Genomic DNA, 17,540 nt, shown 5'->3' with positions numbered 1-17,540 from the left:
GAGGAACCACACGGAGGAACCACACACGGAGTCACCCACCGCACCACGCGATTCTGGTAAGTAATCGGTGGGTGGCTTATTTGTGGGGGGGGCTTATTTTTCATTTTTACCTAAAAAGAGGGGGCTGTCTTATTTGATTATCATCGGGGAAACACGGTAGCGAGACTGGCAGGCTAGCTGGGCGGGGACTAGGAGGACAGGTGAGAATCAATTAGCAGAAATAGCTAAATACCTAAGTCCAGAGCCAGCAAATATGCTAGAGCAAGATGGAAACAGCTGCTGCTGATCAGACACTATCAGGAGGACAACAAGTACCAGATCAGCAGTGCTGCTGATCTGTGACAGTACCCCCCCCCCTCTTAGGGCCCCTCCTGAAAAAAGATCCCCTGGGTTTCTTAGGAAATTGTTTATAAAAGTCCTTCACCAGCAGAGGGGCATGAAGGTCAGTGTGAGATAGCCAAGAACGTTCCTCCGGACCATAGCCTCTCCAATGAACCAAATATTGTAATTTGCCCCAAACCAATCTGGAGTCAATGATGGACTCGACTTCAACTTCCTCTTCAGAGCCCACCTGAACAGGAGCAGGAGGAGGGTATTTGCGGGAATAGCGGTTGAGGATCAGGGGTTTGAAAAGAGACACATTAAAGGAGTTGGGAATCCGAAGACTGGTGGGCAGACGCAACTTGTAAGTCACCTGATTGACCTGGGATAAAACAGGGAAAGGACCAATAAAACGGGGGGGGCAAGTTTAAAGTATAGGATCCATAGATGCAGGTGTTTTGTGGATAACCAGACCTTATCTCCCGGCATAAATCTGGGGGCAGGGCTTCTCTTTTTATCAGCCCACTTCTTGTGGCGAAGAGAGGCTTTGTGTAATGTCTTCTGTTTGTCCTCCCAGACTTTTTGGAAGCTGGCTCAGACTTCTGCTGCGGCTGGGACCTCAGAACCAGACGGAATAGGTGGAGGTACGCTGGGGTGACACCCATTAGTCATGAAGAAAGAGCTGAAACTCATAGACTCCCTGACCCGACTATTATGAGTGAATTCAGGCCAAGGGAGTAACTTACTCCAATTATCCTGCTTGGCAGATACATAGAAACGGAGAAATTGCTCCAGGCAATGATTGACTCTTCCGTCTGGCCACTGGATTGTGGATGGTAAGCCGAGGAGAAATCCAGCTGAATCTCCAGTAGGTGACACAGGGCCCTCCAGAACCGAGATGTGAACTGTACCCCTCGATCTGAGACAATACTAGAGGGGAGACCATGTAGACGGAATACTTCCTGAAGGAAAGTTTTGGCCAACACTGGAGCTGAAATAAGTCCTTTCAAAGGAATGAAATGAGCCATCTTAGCAAATCGATCTACTACAACCCAAACAACGGTACAGCCATTCAATAAGGGTAGGTCAGTGACGAAGTCCATGATATGAGTCCAAGGGCATTTGGGTACTGGCAGAGGAAGGAGGGGACCAGAAGGTAATCTTTTAGGGACTTTACTTTCTGCACACTTGGAACAGTAAGCAATAAAATCTTTTATATCTTGCATTAGAGTTGGCCACCAATACTGGGGTGAAATGAACTCAGAGATCTTTTGTAGCCCTTGGTGGCCAGCAACCTTGGAATTGTGCCCCCATGTGAGAATACGGGAAAGGAGGGACTTATTTACAAATTGCTTCCCAGGAGGAATGTCCTTCAAATGTACTGGAGCCGCCAGGAGAATTCTGGAAGGTTCTATAATGTGTGCAGGTTCCTTCTCTGTATCTTCAGCGTCAAAAGAACGAGACAGGACATCAGCTTTAGTATTCTTAGAGCCAGGGTGGAAAGTGAGTGTAAAATTGAACCTACAAAAGAATAAGGCCCAGCGAGCTTTCTGTGGATTAAGTCTTTGGGCTGGCTGGAGGTACAGGAGGTTCTTGTGATCAGTATAAATGGTAATCGGAAAGAGTGCTCCCTCTAGAAGGTGACGCCACTCCTCCAATGCCAGCTTCACGGCCAAGAGTTCTCGATCCCCAACAGTGTAATTCCTTTCTATGGGCGAAAACTTCCTCGAGAAGAAACCACACGAACGTAATTTGCTGGAGGACCCCTGTTGGGAGAGAACAGCTCATACCCCTACAGCAGAAGCATCAACTTCCAGAAAAAAGGGCTTCATAGGGTCGGGATGCAACAAAACAGAACCCGCTTTGAAGGCCTGCTTCAAGACCTCGAAGGCTTGGACAGCTCGGGATCGGGCCTGGACAGGGGATAAACTCGGCCACGAGGAGGCGTAGTACCAGGAGATCAATCATAAGGACGATGGGGTGGCAGGCTCTCTGCTTTTTGTTTGGAGAAAACGTAATTAAAATCTTGATAGGAGTCAGGAAGGCCAAGCAACGGTGCAGTCTCAGTCAGGCAGACAGTCCATGCGGGTGCAGTTCTCTGCAGGCAGCTGTGAAGGCAGTTAGAGCTGCAGAACAGAATGTCTCCAGAAACCCAGCCTATTACTGGAGAGTGTTGATGAAGCCAGGGCATACCCAAAAGGAGTTGGTTCACTAGCTGGGGCATTACTAGGAACTCCAGAGTTTCAAAATGGAGCACACCCACCCGGAGAGAAAGGGGCCTGGTTTTGAAATAGGTGGGCTCAGGAATGACTGTACCATTGACTACGGAAATAGGGATTGGGTTATCCAGAGCTACCAGTGGAATCTGATGCTTGAAAGTGAAACTATGGTCCATGAAATTGGCGGTGGCTCCAGAATCCAGATAAGCCTCGGCCCAAACAGTCTGGACAGGGAAGAACAGCTGCACTGTAAATGTAGTCTTGGAAGAGGGAGTACGAAACAATGGACCTAGGGAATCCTCCCTGCCATTCCCTAGGTCAGAGGTTTTGGGCGCCTGAGAGGACAGTGATTTCTGTAATGTTCCTCACTTCCACAGTACAGACACAGGTGTTGCACGCGGCGACATGTACGCTCCGATACCGGGAGTTTTGATCGATTGGTCTCCATGGCTTCTGGAGAAGATCTGGTAGACTCAGATGATTTGGCCACCAGAAGGGAGATTAGCGGGGTCAATTCTGATAGCTAGCTGCATGGCAGCATCCAGGCTCTCAGGTGAAGGGCAGTGTACCAGGGTGTCTTTATTCTTCTCAGCTAGGCCTAGCTGAAATTGGGAACGGAGAGCAGGGTCGTTTCACTGTGAATCTGCAGACCACCTGCGAAATTCAACGCAGTACTCCCCTGCGGACCATTGTCCCTGGCACAAGGCACGAAGGGCAGATTCAGCAGAAACGGCTCAATCTGGGTCATCATAAAGCAGACCCAGTGCATCGAAAAAAGCATCCACAGAAGCTAGAGCTGGATTTCCTGGAGGTAGACTGAAGGCACAAGACTGAGGATCGCCTTGCAATAAGGATATGACCAGACCTACTCGCTGTTTCTCAGAGCCTGAGGAAAATGGATGCAGGCGAAAATACAGTAGGCAAGAATTTTTTTAAATTGGAAAAGTGCTTCCGGTCCCCAGGGAAGCGATCAGGTAGGTTCATCTTAAGTTTGGCTGCAGGTGGAATATTAGCTGGAGCAGCAGCAGCAAGTGCTGAGAGGGGAGGGGAAGCAACGCTGCCTTGCAGGGAGGTCTGGAGTTGCTGAAGGCGAGTTGATAAATGCTGTAGCACCTGTACAACTTGTTTTGTTTGAGCCTCCTTTTGTTCAATTTGTCGGTCCAGGGCTTGCACAGAGCTGGGCAGAGGAATGTCAGCGGGTTCCAAGGGCTCAGCAAACTGTCACGAACAAGACAATTGAACAGGAGGTGGACCCTCTGTGCTACCAGCATGTTTAGCCAAGGTGATACCAGAGGCGCAGAGTCTAAGGTACCGCCTGGTGTTCACCAGAGCACCCCGCAAGGGGTGTTGGGTTTTGCTGCGAATGGCATCCAGGTTGCACCCCTCAGACGCACCCGTGCAGGTAGCAGCTGACCGCTGGAGATAACTGAAGGCGAAGTACAAAGTCGTCAGGCAGATTCAAAAACCGAAAACAGGACCGGGTCAGGGGAGGCAGAGAACAGGCACAGTCAGGACAAGCCAAGGTCAGGAACAGGAAACCAGGACTGGAAACTGAATTCTCACAGGAACCTCAGGTGGTAACATCTATTGCTGAGGCAATAGGTGTCTGACTGAGCCCAGCATATATAGGGAGACTGACAGGCTAGCTAGGTGGGGACTAGGAGGACAGGTGAGAATCAATTAGCAGAAATGGCTCGGCAACGCCCCTAAGTCCAGAGCCAGCAGAGCAGCTAGAGCAAGGTGGGAACAGCTGCTGCTAATCAGACACTATCAGGAGGACAACAAGTACCAGATCAGCAGTGCTGCTGATCTGTGACAGCTATATATCAAGAAAGCCATAAAAATTTCTGTATTTCTCTTTAAAAAATACAGATATCTAATAATGGTACAAATTGCAATCTATCAAAATAAACAGAAAAGTTTCTGTATTTCTAAAAAAAAATACAGATATTTAATTCTGATACTACTTGCTATCTATCAAAAAAGCCATAAAATGTTCTGTATTTCTCTCCAAAAAATGCAGATATTTAATTATGATACCACTTGCAATCTATCAAAATCAACAGAAAAAATGTCTGTATTTCTGTAAAAAAAATACAGCTATTTCATTCTGATACCACTTGCTATCTATCAAAAAAGCCAAAAAAATTTCTGTATTTCTCTCCAAAAAATACAGATATTTAATTCTGATACCACTTGCTATCTATCAAAAAAGTCTTGAAAATTTCTGTTTTTCTCTCTAAAAATACAGGTATTTCATTCTGATCCTACTTGCTATCAAAAAACCCAGAAAAACCTCTGTATTTCTGTAAAAAAATATATATTTTATTATGATACCACTTGCTATCTATCAAAAAAGCCTGAAAAATTTCCTATTTCTGTAAAAAAAATACAGATATTTATTTTTGATAGCACTTACTATCTATCCAAAAGGACAGAAAAATTTCTGTATTTCTCTACAAAAAAATACAAATATTTAATTATGAATCACAGCCCTGTTACAAGTGATATAGGCCTAAAAATTGATAGAGGCAGAGGGCCTTGAGGGAGGTGCTTCGTCAAAAAAATAGCCAGTTACACAGCTACATTGCAAGGTATAGGCCTCAGAGAGTAGAGGTAGAGGGCCACGAGGGGGAGGAGTAGAAGGAGATGCAGAAGGCTGTGAACGTGCTCTTCCCATTAAGGTGTCAGCAGGAAGCAGTTGACGACTAATCAGTTCACTCTGCAGAGGGGGTGTTGAAGTCATTGTCGATCATTCACTTTAATAAATGTGATTTGGTCGACATTTTCTGCGGAGAGCCGAATCCGCTTGTCACTCACTACACCCCCAGCTGCACTGAATGCTCTTTCAGATAACACACTTGCGGCTGGGAAAGCAAGGATCTGAATGGCATGTTCTACCAGCTCCTGCCACTGCTCAAGCTTGGATGCCCAGTAGCCCAGTGGGTCCTGGCTTTGCAGTTTGATGATGTCCCATGCAGAGCTCAGGTATTCTGCACCATGACTGAGTAGCGCTGCTGAGTGTCATTGGCATTTGCTGCACGACTGGCAGCTTGCTTCCGCTGAAAAAAAGCCTGCAAAGTTTGGCTTAGACGACCTCTACCCATGCCGCTTAAGGTAGTTGTTTGGCTCCCGTGGCTGGTGGAACTGCCTAAGGGATCCCTGCTGCTGCTGTTGCTGCTGGTGGCAGCCAGAAAGGCTGAGCATAAGTCCCTTACAAGAACTTCTTGGTAGTGCTGCATTTTAGGTCCCCTGTATTGGGGCAAGATGAGTTGTTGTATCTCAGGCTTGTAACATNGATCCAGTAATGTAGCAATCCAATAGTCGTCATTCTTTGTTTTTATGTGTTGTATGCGCGGATCTTTGGCTATGCACTCCTGCATTAAGGCTGTCATGTGGCTCAAAGTTCCCACAGCTGAGGTAATTCTGAACCCACCCTCCTGTGGGTCAAACAATAGCACAGGGTCGTCCTCCTCCTCCACCTGGTCTTGCCATCCTCGGAACATGCCGCCTTGTGTTTGGGTGGATGGATGCCATGTACCCTCAATATGCTCCTCTGCCCCTTCCTCCCCTTTCCCCCATGCCTGCAATATCCTCCTCATCCTCTTCCACCTCCTCCTCTTCCTGGAATTGTGGTGCACTATGCCTAGTAGGTACGCATGTCTGCCTGATCCCTGCTGATCATCCTGGTCGCCTCTACAAAAGGTGACAATGCAGTGCACAAGTCCTCAATTTGCAGCCACTCGGCAGGGCTGAAGAAAGGTACTGTAGGTATACGTCTGAAACAAACAGACTCTGCCACGCAATCCACCACCACTTTCTGTTGTTCAGCCAGCCGGTGCAGCATGTAAAACCTGGAATTCCAACCTGTGGCCACATCACAAATTAACCGGTGCACTGGCAGGTTGAGATTTCGCTGTAAATCCACCAATCTGGCACTGGCTGTGTACGATCAGCGGAAATGCGCTGACAAATTTCTTGCCTACAGCAACAGCGGCTGGAGGCCTGGGTAATTCCTAAGGAAGCGCTATACTATCAGGTTCATGACGTGAGCCAGGCAAGGTACGTGTGTGAGTTTCCCACAATGCAGAGCTGCCAGCAGATTGGCCCCGTTGTCACACACAACATTGCCTGGCTGGAGTCTGTCTGGAGTTAGCCATATGTCCTCCTGCAAGGCACTAAGAATGGCTGCGCCCGTTTGGCTGAGAGAATCCAGGCTTCGCAACCTCAGGACTGCGTGGCAACGTCTGAATTGTGCACTGAAATAGCAAACTGCAGGTTGTTGCTGGCGGTGAACAGATGCTGTCGAGTAGGAGGTGCTGGGTCTCCACGGCAAAGTGTCCCTGGAGGAAGAGGTTGAGGCACAAGAGTCAAAGGAGGAGGTGGAAGTGGAGGTTGAGGAGGAGAATGCATGACGATGTGCTCTGGGCAGAGGTAGGTATGCAGGCCTTGCTGCAGCTGCATCTTCCCCTGCTGCCACCAAAGTTACCCAGTGAGCTGTAGAGGAAATATATCTTCCCACTCCATGCTTGCTCGACCAACTGTCAGTTGTCAGGTGCACCGTGACAGAAACTGCAGGGCCACAGACTACAATGTCTGGGCACTACAAGTGATGAATGGGGACTTGTCCCCATTCACCACCTGTAATGCGCAGAGATCGTAGTGGAACTGCAGAAGTAATTTGCAGTTCCGTTTCCCACGTGACGTCACATGGGAAACTGAACTGCAGATTACCTCTGCAGCTCTACTATAATGTCCGGGCACTGCAAGTGATGAATGGGAACTTGACCCCATTCATCACCTGTAGTGCCCTGTATTCTTGGATAGAGTTTGTCTATCCAAGAATACATAGTACAGCGCTGCAACAGTAATCGCTGGGATGGTCGAGGCTGGCATAGCATTCTCCCCTGGGGGGGGGGGGCTGGGGAGAAGACAAAATACTAGTGTTACTATATATTATACATTATCCTCCCTCCATCCCCCCCTTTTTTTTGTGGAGAGCAAGGTCTTAGGAAGATGTGTTTGAGTTGTGTGGTAATAGTTCTATAGTTTTTATATTACCAAGCAGGGGGACTGTGAAGGGATGTACTTTTTATTTTTTTATGATATTCCAAGGGTAATATCCAGTCAGGATATATTGAGATTGTTATCCAAATTTTTCATTTATGGTCTAATATCAGGTGCTCTACTGAAAAAGCTGTAAGGGTTAAACAGAAGAAAGATGTGTAGGTGAGGAAATTGATAATAGAAGAATGTCAGAAAGATAACATTTTATCCTTACAATGAAAAATTGCGTCCTATTTTCAGCACCATGAAGAAACAAGTTTGATGAGAAATTATTCGGAGGTGATCTTTCGAGCTCTAGGATTTGATGGTCTAGAAACATGGTGGGTGTTCATAAGGGATTTCTTCTCTGGGGGTAGTTGGAGACTGTTGAGATGATTTTTGAAGACCCAGGGAGTTCAGAAGATAAGAGGCCTCCTCAGGTGTGGGTGCAGAAAATTGCTTTCCTTGATATGAGAAAGTAAAATGAAAGGTATGTGGTGATGAATGAGAATATCTAAGTTTGGTTCCATTGCTCTTCTTTTTGAGATGCTGGTAGTATATAAGTCACTAAATATCTGATATTCGTGACCCTGAAATATGAATGGATGACAGGAGCTTTTGTCACTAGCTGCCTGAAGAAGCCTTTCTTTGGAGCGGTAGTATAGCAGTTTAACCAAAATGTCTCTGGGAGGACCCTTAGGAGAACATCCCGTTAGAGCTCTACGAGTCGATTTTAGACAGTAAGTCTGATTGGGAAATCTAAAGAACAAGCTAAAGAGAGGCTGGGTTCTGCTTCCGAAGCATCCTGGTTTTCTAATGGGTCGTGAGGTGAAAGGGAACGTTCTCTGGTGACAGACGCAATCTTAGATGAGAGATACAGCTGCTGAGGTCTGAGGCAACCAATGTATTAGCTTATTGAGCACAGGAGGTTGCTGCATTTCTATAGAGATGGGTTCCCGTTGGTGTCCGCGATATGTCAAATAAGTTTGAGGTAAAAAGAAGTCAGTATCTGTTCAATAGGCAGGTAAATACCCGGCAGAGCCTCAGAGCTAAGCTAAAAGCTGTCTTCCCTCAGCCGCTGTGCCCTGGCGCCCCCCTTCAGATTACTTTTTATTAGGTTTCCAAATCCTTTAATCTCATCCTCAGGTAAAACAGAGGAATATGCTGCCAATACCCACAATATTTGGCCTCACATACCTTATGACGTTTAAATTCAATAAGTGGTATGTGAGTTCCGGGGAAATAATTGTGCTGAGGCCTAAGAGGAGCATCTCAGGAGAATGATGTAATCAGCCTGCTGAAGGCTGGAAAATATAGTTGTTTTATAACAGGCACAGTTATTACATTTCATTATATGTATTTAAAAGTTTTCTGTATATCAGAACTGAAGATACCACAGATGAAATTATTTTCCTAGCTGAACACTCAGTATTTCCCTACTGGATACCTGTCCAGTATTCCTATTAAGATGTTGCAGTCAGCTTCACCAAGCATGAAATTACTAAAAACATAGAATGCTAGGTTTCACAAAGTCACACAACAAATGTTAATTATAAATTAAAATCCTCTAGTTATGTCAAGGTCTACAGCACCTAGACCAAACAGTGGAGATATCTGCCCATAAAAGATGGCAAAAGAAGTATAACCAAGTAATATGTACTGTGATGGTGTAAGAAAAGATCATATATTACCTACCTACATTGAATAGCTCCCTGCAACCTGTAAAAGACTGCTCTAGTAAGTTACTTTTAACAGCTTCTTAATGAATGTGCCTTTTCTTGTGTCAACAGCACCTTACATTTGATTGGCAGCTTACATGTGAGCATGGAAGTCTGGTAGCAAGTCTGCGTTTCTCTCCGTGCTGTGCCAAAATGTAGGTGGCAGTAGACCATGGTTATCCAATGCTCGAAGGAGTATATATTTCAGAGTGGTTTACAATACTGTGCTATAGGAGAACATGTATGAGGAAAACAATCAAAATTAATTTAAAAGCTGAAGGTACTATGTCCAAAAATATGAAACAGATGGGAGCCCTAAGCCATTTGCATGAAAGACTATCCTAATAGTCCTATGTTTGTATATTACTAAGCTGTCATATTAAGTCATTGACTACAATGAGTTTGTTTAGCATTCTAACATTTCAAACTCCATTGTGTGTCTTATTGTATTGTCCATTTACGCCCTGTTACACAGCTGCTATGTCACTAGTCTCTTTTGCACTTTTTTTCATAATTCCTGTTATGTATTTTTTTTTATAGCTACTAGCTGATTGTTGCCCGGGTATTTATTTATTACAATCCTATGTTATACAGGAAAAGGAATCAAATAAAAGCTTTAGTTATTTTCTTGTTGACGGTGTTGTTTAATTTTTTTCCCTTTTATTGCACTCGGCAAATTACCTTATGTTTTCTCGAAGGCATTATTACAGGACAGAAATGTTTAAGAGTCCAAAAAAAGTCTGTAAAAATATAAGCAAAAGGCACACTGTCACTGAGCAATACATACATACATACATACTGTGACATAGCATAGGGGGGGTTACTCATAATGGGATGCTTGCAGGGCAGATAAAAGGGCAACCGATAGCAAATGTCCAAAATAACTCCAGTTATGTTTATTTAGCCAGGTGTTACAGCACACTCTTGACAACTTTACAACAAAACAATAGACAATAGACCGGCTAGGCATCTGGCTTCCCCACTTGATGCCCTCTCTTTCTAACACAAACACTATATCAGTACTGTGAACTCACAGCTTTGTAGTATTGTTTGGCTGCTGGCTTTCCTGGAGCTCTGTCCCCTTCTCATGCCTAGAACACACTGGCTCCCTTCTCAGTCTGGAACACACTGGCTCCCTTCTCAGCCTGGAACACACTGGCTCCCTTCTAACCCTGGAACACTCTGGCTCTCTCTCAGCCTGGAACACTCTGGCTCTCTCTCAGCCTGGAACACTCTGGCTCTATCTGATGATTTCCTCCCCTTGTACCTAAATGCAGGTGAATATATCCCCAAATTAGGGTTGGGCCAAGGAACCCAATCTTCACTTTCCTTGGCTGGATCCAGGGCCATAAAAAACCTGTTTTTTCTTCCTAAAAACCTACACACACATAACTACTCTCTATTCCCTGGAGCCTTTATACCACTTTATCTGACATTTTAGGGACACTCTGTCACAATACATACATACATACATGCAAATATACTTCTGACATATACCACAGCACTGTACAAAGATCAGTGGTGTACTCACATGAGTCATATGTCCAGCAATTTTGGTTTAAATGTCTCAATGTATTTCCGAGTGATGGTGGAACATAGCAAGTTTGCTTGAAATTTCTCCATATACCACAGTGCTGTACAAAGATCAACGGTGTCATATGTCCAGCAAATTTGGTTTTTAATATCTCTATGCATTTTTGAGTGATGGTGGAACATAGCAAGCTTGGTTGAAATGTCTCTATGCATTTCCTAGTGATCACCAAATATAGCTCTGACATATACTACAGTGTTGCATAAAGATCAGAGGTGCACTCACATGAGTCTGAGTCATATGTCTAGCAATTTTGGTTTAAATGTCTCCATGCGTTTCCTAGTGATGACATACACTTATACAAACATACATCCAAATATAGCACTGACATATAGTACAGTGATGTACAAAGATGACTGGTGCACTCACATGAATCTCAGTATTGCAAGTTTGGTTGAAGTGAAGTGATTGTGTAATAAAAGGCTTTTTATGCAATCTTTTTGTTTAACCCACTGAATTAAACTGAAATTTCAGCAGTTCAACTGCATCTGAGTTGTTTCTTTTAAAATTAATTGTGGTAATGCACAGAACCAAAATTAGAAAAAAGTTTGTCTCTGTCCAAATATTTATGGACCTAACTGTATGTCAATGATACAGTCTTAGGATAAATTTGAGGGAAAGCCAATTTATCTAACTGCATGTTTTTTGGGATATGGGAGGAAACCAGAGTGCTAACACAGGGGGAGCATACAAACTCCTTGCAGATAGTGTTGTGTCTGATATTAGAACCTGTGACCTAGAGCTCCAAAGGCAAGAGTGTTAGCTACTGAGCCAACCTTGCTTGCTAAAACTGCTAATCTCTTTTTGGGAGTTTATTTCTACCCTTGTGTAATTCATCTCCTACTATTTATTTTTTGAAAAAATAAATAAATAAAAATACAAGCAGAAGGGGAACCCCTCAGAATGGCCACAGCAGCTGAGCAGAGACAGAAATGCAAGCCAAGAGATTTCACCAATAGTATCCTCGGGAGATATAAGGAACTGTCAACCCTCCATTTACAAAAAAGGGTAATATTGATTTCAAGTCCACTTTCCCTTTAAAAGGCAATACGCTATGGCCACTCATTGCCTCACAGGTTCATTATATTTAGGAAATGCAAATCACATTATCTAAGCTCAGTGTGAAATCAAAATATAAAGAGAAGGAAAAAGTGGCAAAAATAAAATTTTGGAAATTCTGTAAAATATTATCTTCAGTTAAATGTTAAAATAAAAAGTTAACATAGAAAATACATTATTGTTTCTTTTTAATTCCAATGACCTGGCCGGTTTTCAATAGAGAAGTGCAGTTTAATATAGGAAGGTAGAGAAAAGCAATCTCAAAGGACTAAGTGGGTCTTATCAGCTGTCAAATGGCCTGTTTACATCTGGAATTTAGTTCTGTAATGAATCTGCATGCACATGTCAAGCTAGAATGATCCCTCCATGGTTAAATGATGTGCAATTCTCCATGACTCATCTCCAGCATTTGGATATACGATTTCTCCTGTCTGATCTATCTTGCAGTGTACAAGGTCAATAAAATGGAGGTATAAATAAGTCTGCATGCCATGCCTTTCCTGTATTGAGCCATCTCACGCTCACACTCTCTGCCATCTTCTCTCTCTGCCCTTGTCTGTGCCATTTCCAGAATATTCCGCTATGATGAACGAGCTTTGGACACGGTCCCAGGCCCTACAGGAACTTCCGATTAATTGAGTTAAGACTTCTCCGGCAGGCCTACGGAATTAATTAGCGTCCCACTGGAATTCACCAGGACATTTAAAAAAAAACTTGTCTAGAGGCAGAGGAGAGAAGTGGGCAAGACAGAGGTGATCTTTATATATATATATATATATATATATATATATATATATATGATTTAATTTAAGGTGGTACTTTAGCAAAATCTTTATTTAGAGGGGAAGAGTTAGAACCAGTAAGGATTCCGAAAACTAATCCAAAAGAAAAAATCTGCATTACAAAGTCAGGTTGAAAAAAGGTCTATTGTTCCATCAATAGAAAAAAAATGGATAAATAAATAAATAAATTGAAAACCTACATATACTGAACTTTACACCCAGAGCTGCCCCACGAGAAATCACAATTCTATAGAGCATGGTCCTATTTGAGTCAACAGGGACATATGTTTTCCCCAGTTTTCTGGATTAACAATCTCAACAACACATTAACAATGATACTAGCTTGTTATATTATGTGCATTTAGAAATAAATCCAGATTTTTTTAAAATCAACTGATCAGTCTGGAGTTAGATTTTGAGGAAGTTTTTTCCACATTTTTACTGCCCTTATTGTGAAGAGGCTTTTCCATTTGCTGTGGTTAACCCCTTTACCCCTAGATGCAAAGAGCACCTGTTGTGTTATGCAATCATTTAAAAGTAAGTCACTTTGCACCATTTATATATTTAGAGTGATCCTAATGTGTTCCCCCCCTGAAATTCAAAGAGGAATACATTCAGTTTAGCTAATCTTTCTTCAGAGTTGTGGCTTTTCATGCCTCCTATCAGCAGGAACCACCCAGTCAACTGTCAACATTACAATCCAACCCCCAAGTAGAACTGACAACAGCTGGAGGAGGCAAACTAATATTGGTTGCAGCAGTGGCAAAAAATGATCTCCAATCACATGTTCATTGCGAGAGATCTAGGTATGGACAGCGCAGGAAAAACACATGGGAAGAGACTTGAGCAGTGTGGAGAAGAGACACAGCAGAAGAAGCCAGGAGGTGAGTACGAATGGCTGAACATCTGCAAGCAGATAAGAGGTGTGATGCAGCTGTATGGATTCTGTGGAGAATGAGAATACAAGAGCTCTGCAGCAAACCTTTTGTCCTAAACTGTCAGACCAGAGAAACAGTGGTTATTGACACTAAAACCTATTTAGCCTCCATTCATACCCTTACCAAAGCATGCTGGGTGTATGGGAGCCCTGGGCCACCCCCTGAATAATTGCTGCATTATTTATTAAGCAAGCCAACAATACCCCTGAGGAAGCCTAGGCGAAACGCGACGGGGGTATTAGAAACTAGATGGCTGCAACTCCCATTTTGGGGAACTGATATCAATATATGAACGGGGATCTCCTAAACTTGATTTCCATATGTATACCTAGGATCTAGGGCAAGCATTAAGCCCCAAGCATTAAATGTAAATTGGAACATAATGTCTAGTGCCACCTTCTGGCCATTATGTGAATGTTATGAATGAATAACATGTATGACTGTAATCTAATATTTTAGTAAATATCTCTCAAACTTTTTTTGCCAACAAACGCCTCTGTCACCTCTCTATATTTATTTTAGTATGAGAGAATGTCATCCTCTTGGAGAAAATCATACCATAGTTTATAGGGATTTTTGCCTTTCTCTGGATCAACTATGTCTATAGGGTTTTTATCTGGAATATGTTTATTTCCCTAGTGGTTGAACTTGATGGATTTATGTCTCTTTTCAACCTAACTATGTAACTATATCCTGCCCATTGCTGATGCCCATTTCTATGCACCATCAATTTTGCACATGCAGTTTTTGCCGCTGTGTGGAATGCTTTACCTGCTGCTTCCTTATCACAATATAAATCTTTTCGGTATTGTTAGTATTAGATATATATGATTCAGTGTTATACTGCTGATTGCAGTCTGTGCTATGTTACTGATCAACAGGGCTGATATGCTGAATTCAGAAGCCGAAAGTTATATAAATGAAAGCTAAAAATAGCAGCCATTTTTATATTGTTCTAAACATTTTTTTTGTTTGCTAGATACTCTCTGTAAGACTGAGACATAATTCACTACACATAGGCGTTAGATTCTGTTGAAATGCTGCTCATTTATGAATGATGCTAGGCATGTTTGCTCAACATGAAGCTATAGCAGCTCTATATTATAGTGATGCGAAAGGGGCAAGCATCACTGGTTACACTGGCAGATAGAAATTTTAAAAAATTTTGGAATATCTCTACACAACCTTTTCTTGATTGTTTAGCTTTCAACACACCATGTCTTTCCAGCGACTGAGCCAGGATAAAGAAAGAAACAGGTCCCAATGGCATGAGTTTGATATTCTCACTGCACATTACTATCAATGAACCAAATGACCTTTCTCATTCAATTGTAATACAACTCAGATAATACAATATAAAATAAAGTATAGGGGGTAATGATCCATTCAGCTAGGAGCTTCCCTGTATGCAGTAGTACTTATGAAAGGCAGCTTATGTGAGGGCAGTGTCATAAAATAAGATTAACAGGTTGACAGTATTCCTGGCTTATTATCTTGCATTGAAGCTAAACCCTAAGCAAATAAAATACACAAAGCAATGAAACTTGGTAATCATTAATGCATTCCTAAATGCAACTGACCAGGTATCAACCTTTTTGCTGCTCCCATACAGCAGAAGCTACATTTTGAATAGGTGTTCACAAAAGTAACAGTGTGTGTTGATGGCCCCTAGCAGACATAAATACCAGCCCTACCAAGTCCTATGCAATTCGCTCAAACGATACCTCAATTACTGGCAATGGCACCAATGGGTTGCGGAAGTGGGGCTTTGGAGCTGAAATCTGACACGTGGGGCAGGTCTAACAAAAATTCCTAACAGCATGCACCCCGGGCCAAAAGAACCACTGTAGGACACATTCTCTAAACACACCCTGACACAAGGGACCTGATTTATCAAAGCTCTCCAAGACTGGAAAAGATAGACTATCATGGGTGAACCTATTTAATCCAGCAAACCTGGAATTAATCTAGTCCAGCATTTAAAACATTTTCCAAATAATAGGAAAGGTTTTTAAGAAATCCATTTCAGGTTTGCTGTTCCCCCGTGATACTCTATCTTGTCCCATCTGAAAAAGCTTTGAAAAATTAGATCCAATCTTCACAGATAAGGGCCAAGTGGACCTAAAATATTGGCTCGTTTAGGATAAAATATGGTCCATGCGATTGGGAAACCACCCTGCTCTCATGGATTCCCAATAAGCCCTTCTACATGTTTTTTTTGAAAATCACAGTAAAGAGGTTTGCAATTTTACACCAAGAGACAGGTTAGTTTTACCTTAAGCTGCAAACCTTAGAAAACATGGTGCCTTTTATTTCCTATCCACTATTTTTGTTAAAAAAAATTGTTTACAAAGCATACTAGCTCAAGTCTGAGCACTTATTTGAATACGTCATAGTTGTAACTATTTACTCTCAGTTCCTTTTCCTGCCTGTTTTGGGAATTGAATATGAAATTTTAATTTCCAAGAGAGAATCTGAAAGCAAAGCATTTCTCAACTACTCTGACTTAAAAACTCAATGTTCTGTTTTATTGGTATATGTACAGTAATAACAGTAACATGCTTTATGTGCAGTAAAAAATAGAACAAAAACAGACATGAAAGCATTTGAAAACATTAAGTTAAAAAATATTTAAAATCATTATTGTTTTTCCTTTAAGGTTAAGGCTATGCAGCCATCATCATGATCTTGGGTTCTCAAGTTAGTTGAGATGCCATTACCTGCATGCTTGTTTCACATCAGCAATATAAAAGTTGAAAGCCCCAGAGCTTGCAGCTTTAAGGACCAGGTTGGCAATGACAGCTCCAGGTGTGTCAGTGTTGGTAATGTTGGAAGACTTTATTTCTGTACTTTATAAAGATATGTAGTACTGAAAAGTGACAGCCATTATTGGTCAGCGCGGTGGCTCAGGCTGCATTAGGTTTGCGTGGGTTCCTCTGGATACTCCCACAATCCCCAAAAAAAAAGAAAACATGGAGTTAGGTTAATTGGCGTCCCCGAAAATTGACCTTAGACTGTGTTAATGACATATCACCATGGTAGGAACATTAGATTGTGATCCTCTTTGAGGGTCAGCTAGTGACCTGACAATGGACTTTGTACAGTGCTGCGTAATATGTTGGCACTTTATAAATACTGTGTAACAATTAATACATAACAGGTTTTGTGAATTGCTTAATATAAGTTAATAATTACTGTGCTATGTTGCTGCTGTTTATCAAAATTCTGTGGAATTTTTTAAGAGAAGATTTTTAAAAGCGAGTAAAACTAGCCATCCACTCTCCATTTTACTCCACACTGTGGCTTACGAATCACCACCCACTCTTGCCATGTACTTTACTTAAACTAGCAGGGAACTTTGCCTGGACAAGAGTCCAGTCACATGATTTTGAAAAGTCACATCACCGGGTTTTTTTTTCCCCAGCATGTTTCGTTTATTAGCTAGTGGAGATTTAGGGACACCCTTTTGTGTTTTTCTTAAATAATGATTGTTAAACAATTGTTTGTCATAGTATTCTCTTCTTGTGTAAATTCCTAATTAGACGGTATGCTGGTCCAACATCTATTCTCCCCCTTTAACTTAAATGCCAGATATAGGTTTGGCGGGATGCTGTCAAGATGATGGTACAGGTTGACTATCAAAAATCCGGCAACCCTGGGACCTGAGGAGTGCCGTATTCTTTAAAATCACGGATTTTTATTTTTTTGCTTACCTCCACACACAGGCTAGTCTTCCTCTCACAGCACCGTGGACATCTGGAACAGTTCCAGGGAACAGGCAGCAGGCAGCCGGGAAGTCTCAACATGTATTTAGTGTAGCAAGCAAGTGTTTCTGCAGAACAGCGCCAAAACATTAGTGGCCAACA

The 17,540-nt window shown here is 42.6% G+C and overlaps 1 long non-coding RNA gene across 2 annotated transcripts in view; it reads right to left on the bottom strand.

Moving 5' to 3' along the window:
* LOC140342069 (uncharacterized) overlaps nucleotides 1-16,485 on the bottom strand; it is a 64,988-nt gene extending 48,503 nt beyond the window's left edge. For both annotated transcript variants that reach the window (XR_011922986.1, XR_011922985.1), the window contains exon 1: nucleotides 16,395-16,485. This is a non-coding gene — a long non-coding RNA (uncharacterized lncRNA). The remainder of the gene's footprint in view (nucleotides 1-16,394) is intronic.
* Nucleotides 16,486-17,540: the final 1,055 nt, after the last annotated feature.

The sequence above is a fragment of the Pyxicephalus adspersus genome, chromosome 12 (assembly GCF_032062135.1).
Source record: "Pyxicephalus adspersus chromosome 12, UCB_Pads_2.0, whole genome shotgun sequence".
Lineage (NCBI taxonomy): Eukaryota > Metazoa > Chordata > Amphibia > Anura > Pyxicephalidae > Pyxicephalus > Pyxicephalus adspersus.
This window is presented reverse-complemented; position numbering and strand designations above follow the sequence as displayed.